The following is a 7,009-nucleotide window of genomic DNA, read 5'->3' as shown; positions in this document are numbered from 1 at the left end:
TGATTAAAGTGGTCATTGAGAATTGTGATGAAAATCGACATAGAGCATTGTGATGACAAAGGTCATGGAGAACTGTGATGACCAGGGTCATGTAGCAGTGTGATGACACGGTCATGGAACAGTGTGATGAGAAGAATTCTGGAGCATTGTGATGACAAGGGCCATGTATCATTGTGATGCCTCGGTCATGGAACATTGTGATGACAATAATTCTGGAGCATTGTGAGGAAAAAGGCATGGAGCATTGTGATTATAGGGGACATGGAGCATTGTGATGACATGGGCAGGGAACACTGTGATGACAGGTGTTATGGAGCAATGTGATGACAAGTGTCAGGGAGCATTGTGAGGAGAGGGGCCTTGGAGAATTGTGATGACAGGCGTCATGGGGCATTGAGATGGGAGTAGTCATGGAGCATTGAGATGAAGGTAGTAATGGATCATTTTGATGACAAGTGTCCTGGGACCCTGTGATGACATGGTTCATGGAGCATTTTGATGACAATGGTCATGGCGAATTGTGATGACAACGTTATTGGGCATTGTGATGGCAGTGGTCATCTAGAAATGTGATTAAAGTTATTATGGAGCACAGTAATGAGAGGGGCCATGGAGCATTGTGATGACATGTGTCATGGAGCAAGGTGATGAAACGGACATGGAACATGATAATTACAAGGGTACTGGAGCCTTGTGATGACAAGTGAATGGAACATTGTGATTACAGGGGCCATTGAGCAGTTTGATGACAAAGGCTTGGAGTAGTGTGATGACATGGGCCATAGAGCATTTTGATTACATTGGTCATGGGGCATTGTGATGAGTGAGGTCATGGAGCATTGAGATGAAACGGGTCAGGGACCACTGTGATTTCCGGTGCCATGGAGCATTGTGATGACAAAGGCCATGAAGCATTGTGATGACAGGTGTCATGGACCATTGAGATGAAACGGGTCATGGACCATTACGATGACAGGGTCCTTGGAGAATTGTGATGACAGTGGCCATGGGGAATTTGGATGAAAGGCGTACTGGAGCATTGTGAGGAAATGTTTCATGGAGCATTGTGATGACAAGGGCCATGGAGCATCGTGATGACAGGGGTCATGGAGCCTTGTGATGACAAGGGTCATTGATCATTGTAAAACAGGTATCATTGGGCATTGTGATGACAGGGTCATGGAGCATTTCTATGTAAGTTGCCATGGAGAATTGTGATGAAATGGATCATGTGGATTTGTAATGACAAGGGCCATGGAGCATTGTGATGAAACAAATCTTGGCGTATTTTGATGAAAGTTATCATGGATCAATGTGATGACAAAGGCCAAGGAACATTTTGATGACAAGTGTCATTGAGCAATGGGATGACACGAGAATGGAGTATTATGCTGACAAGTTTTCTGGGGCATTGTGATTACAGGGGACATGGAGCATTGTGATGACAAAGGCATAGAGAATTGTTATGACAGGGGTCATTGAGAATTGTGATTTCAAAGACCATGAGGCATTGTGATGACAGGGGTCATTGAGCATTGTGATTTCAAAGACCATGAGGCATTGTGATGACAGGGGCCTTGGAGCATTTTGATAACAATTGTCATCAAGCATAGTGATGACAGGGGTCATAGAGCATTGTGATGAGAAAGACCATGGAGCATGGTGATGACAGAGGCCATGGAGCATTGTGGTGACAAGGCCATGTACCATTGTGATTAGAAGGGTCATGGAGCATTGTGATGACATGTGCAGGGAACCTTGTGGTGACCAGGGTCATGGAGACTTTTGATGACAACTTTCATGGAACGTTGTGATGACAGGGGTCATGGGGCATTGTGTTGAAAGGGTACATGGAGCAGTGTGATTACAGGGTCCATGGAGCATTGTGAATACATAGGCCATGGAACAATATGATGACATGTGTCATGTAGCATTGTGATGACAGGGACATGGAGCATTGTGATTACAGGTGTTAAGAGGCACTGTGATGACAGGGGGCATGGAGCATTGTGATGAAAATTGTCCTGGAGCATTGTGATGACAGTGGTCACAGAGAATTGGGATGAAAAATATCATGCAGCATTGTGATGACAACGGTCATGGACGATTTTGATGACAGGGGTCATGTAATATTCTGATAAGAAGGTTCATAAAGCATTTTGATGAGAGGGTTCATGGAGCATTGTGTTGACACGGGCCTGAAGCATTGTAATGAGAGGATATCTGGAGCATTGTGATGAAAAGAGGATGGAGCATTTTGATGACAGGGTCCAAGGAGCATTGTCTTGACAATGGCATGGAGCATTGTGATGAAAATGGTACTGGAGCACTGTGAGGAAAGGAGTCATGGATCATTGTGATGACAGGGGTCATGGAGCTTTGTGATGACAAGGGTCATGGAGCATTGTGATGACACGGTCAAAGAACATTGCGATGACAAGTATTCTGGAGCATTGTGAAGAAAGGGCATGGAGCATTGTGATTAAAGGTGACAAGGAGCATTGTGATGATATGGGCAGAGAACTTTGTGATGACAGTGGTCCTGGAGCATTGTGATGAAAAGTGTCATGGAACATTGTGCGGACAGGGATCATGGAGCTTTTTGGTAAGAGAGGCCTTGGAGATTTGCGATGGCAGACGTCATGGGGCATTGAGATGACAGCGGTCTTGGAGCACTGTGATGAAAGGGGTCATGGAGCACTGTGATTACAGGGACCATGGAGCATTGTGAATACAAAGGCTATGGAGCATTGAGATGACAGGATTCATGGAGCATTGTGATGAAAGTGATCATGGATCACTGTGATGACAAGTGTCTTGGAACCTTATGATGACACGGTTCATGGAGCATTGTGATGACAAGGACCATGGCGAATTGTGATGACATCTGTCGTGGGGCATTGTGATGACAGTGGTCATCTAGAATTGTGATGAAAGGTATCATGGAGCACTGTGATGACAGGGGCCATGGAACATTGTGAAGAGAAGATTCATGGAGCATTGTGATGACACGGGCATGAAGCATGGTGATGACAAGAAACCTGGAGCATTGTGATGACAAGGGCATGAACCATTGTGATTACAGGAGACATGGAGCATTGTGATGACATTAGAAGGGATCATTGTTATTACAGGGATCATACAGCATTGTGATGACAAGTGTCATGCAATATTGGGCTGACACAGATCATGGAGCATTTTGATGAGTGTGGCCTTGGAGCACAGTGATGAGAGACGTCATGGGGCATTATGGTGACAGTGGTCAAGGAGCATTGTGATGAAAGTTTTCATGGAGCACTGCGATTATCTTGACAATGGAGCATTGTGAATACAAAGGCCATGGAGCATTGAGATAACAGAGTTCATGGAGCATTGTGATGAAAGTGGTCATGGATCACTGTGTTGACAAGTGTCCTGGAACCTAGTGATGACACGGTTCATACAGCATTGAGATGACAAGGGCCAAGGAGAATTGTGATGACACGTGTCATGGGGCATTGTGATGACATTGGTCATCTTGCATTGTGATGACAGTGGTCATGTAGAATTTTGATTAAAGGTATCATGGAGCACTGTGATGACAAAGGCCAAGGAACATTTTGATGACAAGTGTCATTGAGCAATGGGATCACACGGGAATGGAGTATAATAATGACAAGTGTTCTGGAGCATTGTGATGACAAGGGCATGGAGCATTGAGATTACAGGGTCCATGAAGCATTGTGATGACAATGGCATGGAGCACTGTGATGACACGGGCATGGATCATTGTAATGATAGGATATCTGGAGCATTGTGATGAAAAGGGGATGGAGCATTTTGATGACAGGGTCCAAGGAGCATTGTGCTGACAATGGCATGGAGCATTGTGATGAAAAGGGTACTGGAGCACTGTGAGGAAAGGAATCATGGATCATTGCGATGACAGGGGTCATGGAGCTTTGTGATTACAAGGGTCATGGAGCATTGTGATGACACGGTCAAGGAACATTGCGATGACAAGAATTCTGGAGCATTGTGATGAAAGGGCATGGAGCATTGTGATTAAAGGTGACAAGGAGCATTGTGATGATATGGGCAGAGAACTTTGTGATGACAGGGGTCATGGAGCATTGTGATGAAAAGTGTCATGGAACATTGTGCTGACAGGGATCATGGAGCTTTTTGGTAAGAGAGGCCTTGGAGATTTGTGAAGGCAAGCGTCAATGGGCATTGTGATGACAGCGGTCTTGGAGCATTGTGATGAAAGGGGTATTGGAGCACTGTGATTACAGGGTCCATGGAGCATTGTGAACACAAAGGCTATGGAGCATTGAGATGACAGGGTTCATGGAGCATTGTGATGAAAGTGATCATGGATCATTGTGATGACAAGTGTCATGGAACCTTGTGATGACACGGTTCATGGAGCATTGTTATGACAAGGACCAATGGCGAATTGTGATGACATCTGTCATGGGGCATTGTGATGACAGTGGTCATGTAGAATTGTAATGAAAGGTATCATGGAGCACTGTGATGACACGGGCCATGGAACATTGTGATGACAAAGGCCATGGAGCATTGTGATGACAAGTGTCATGGGGCATTTTGATGACATTGGCATGGATCATTATGATGACAAGAGTTCTGGAGCATTGTGATGACAAGGGCATGGAGCATTGTGATGACATGGGCCATGGAACATTGTGATGACAAAGGCCATGGAGCATTGTGATGACAAGTGTCATGGGGCATTTTGATGACATTGGCATGGAGCATTATGATGACAAGAGTTCTGGAGCATTTTGATGACAAGGTCATGGAGCATTGTGATGACAGGGGCCATGGATCATTGTGATGACAAAGGCCATGGATCATTGTGATGACAAAGGCCATGGAGCATTGTGATGAAAATTGTCCTGGAGCATTGTGATGACAGCGGTCACAGAGAGTTGGGATGAAAGGTATCATGCAGCATTGTGATGACAACTGTCATGGATCATTTTGATGACAGGGGTCATGGAATATTCTGATAACAAGGTTCATAAAGCATTTTGATGACATGGGTCATGGAGCATTGTGTTGACACGGGCATGGAGCATTGTAATGATAGGATATCTGGAGCATTGTGATGAAAAGGGGATGGAGCATTTTGATGACAGGGTCCAAGGAGCATTGTGCTGACAATGGCATGGAGCATTGTGATGAAAAGGGTACTGGAGCACTGTGAGGAAAGGAGTCATGGATCATTGTGATGACAGGGGTCATGGAGCTTTGTGATGACAAGGGTCATGGAGCATTGTGATGACACGGTCAAAGAACATTGCGATGACAAGTATTCTGGAGCATTGTGAAGAAAGGGCATGGAGCATTGTGATTAAAGGTGACAAGGAGCATTGTGATGATATGGGCAGAGAACTTTGTGATGACAGTGGTCCTGGAGCATTGTGATGAAAAGTGTCATGGAACATTGTGCGGACAGGGATCATGGAGCTTTTTGATGAGAATGGCCTTGGAGCACAGTGATGAGAGACGTCATGGGGCATTATGGTGACAGTGGTCAAGGAACATTGTGATGAAAGTGTTCATGGAGCAACGCGATTAGCGAGACAATGGAGCATTGTGAATACAAAGGCCATGGAGCATTGAGATAACAGAATTCATGGAGCATTGTGATGAATGTGGTCATGGATCAGTGTGATGACAAGTGTCCTGGTACCTAGTGATGACATGGTTCATAGAGCATTGAGATGACAAGGGCCAAGGCGAATTGTGATGACACGTGTCTTGGGGCATTGTGATGACATTGGTCATCTTGCTTTGTGATGACAGTGGTCATGTACAATTTTGATTAAAGGTATCATGGAGCACTGTGATGACAAAAGCCAAGGAACATTTTGATGACAAGGGTCATTGAGCAATGGGATGACACGGGAATGGAGTATTATGATGACAAGTGTTCTGGAACATTGTGATGACAAGGGCATGGAGCATTGAGATGAAACGGGTCAAGGATCATTTTGATGACAGGGTTCATGTAGAATTTTGATGACTGGGGCCATGGAGCATGGTGATGACACGGGCATGGTGCATTGTGATGAAAGGAGTACTGGAGCATTGTGAGGAAAGGTGTCATGGATCATTGTGATGACAAGGGTCATGGATCTTGGTGATGACAAGGGCCATGGGGCATTGTGATGACAGGTGTCATGTGGCATTGTGATGACAGTGGGCATGGAGCATTGTGATCAAAGGGACCATGGAGCATTGTGATGACAAGGGCAGTGACCATTGTGATGACAAGTGGCATGGAGCATTGTGATAAAATGGATCATGGATCATTTTGATGGAAAGGATCATGGAACATTGTGATGACAGGGTTCATGGGGCATTGTGATGATAGGGAGCATGGAGCATTGTGATGAAAGTGGTCATGGAGCATTGTGATGAAAAGCGCCATGGAGCATTGTGATGACAAGGGCCATGGAGAATTGTGATGACACTGGTCATGGAGAATTGTGGTGACATGAGTTCTGGAGCATTGTGATGGCAAGGGCATGCAGCATTGTGATTACTGGGGCAATGGAGCATTGTGATGAAAAGGGCATGGAATATTGTGATGAAAGTTGTCATGGGGCATTGTGATGACAGGGACATGGATCATTGTGATGACAAAAGCCATGGAGCACTGTGATGTCAGTGGTCATGGAGCATTGTGATGATAAGGGCATGGAGTCTTGTGATGACAATGCTCATGGAGCATTTTGATGAAAGTGGTCATGCAGCATTGTGATGAAAGGGGTCATGAGGCATTGTGATGAAAGGGGTCATGGATCATTGTGATTCCAGGGATAATGGAGGATTGTGAAGAAATACACCATGGAGCATTGTGATGAACAGGGCCTTCGAGCAATGTGATGAAAGGGGTCATGGAGTATTGTGATGAATGTCGTCATGGAGCATTGTGATGACAGGGATCATGGCGCATTGTTATGACAAGTGCCATGGAGCATCGTGATGAAAGTGT

Source organism: Balaenoptera physalus (genome assembly GCF_965194825.1).
Source record: "Balaenoptera physalus genome assembly, contig: HAP1_SCAFFOLD_749, whole genome shotgun sequence".
Taxonomy (NCBI): domain Eukaryota; kingdom Metazoa; phylum Chordata; class Mammalia; order Artiodactyla; family Balaenopteridae; genus Balaenoptera; species Balaenoptera physalus.
This window is presented reverse-complemented; position numbering follows the sequence as displayed.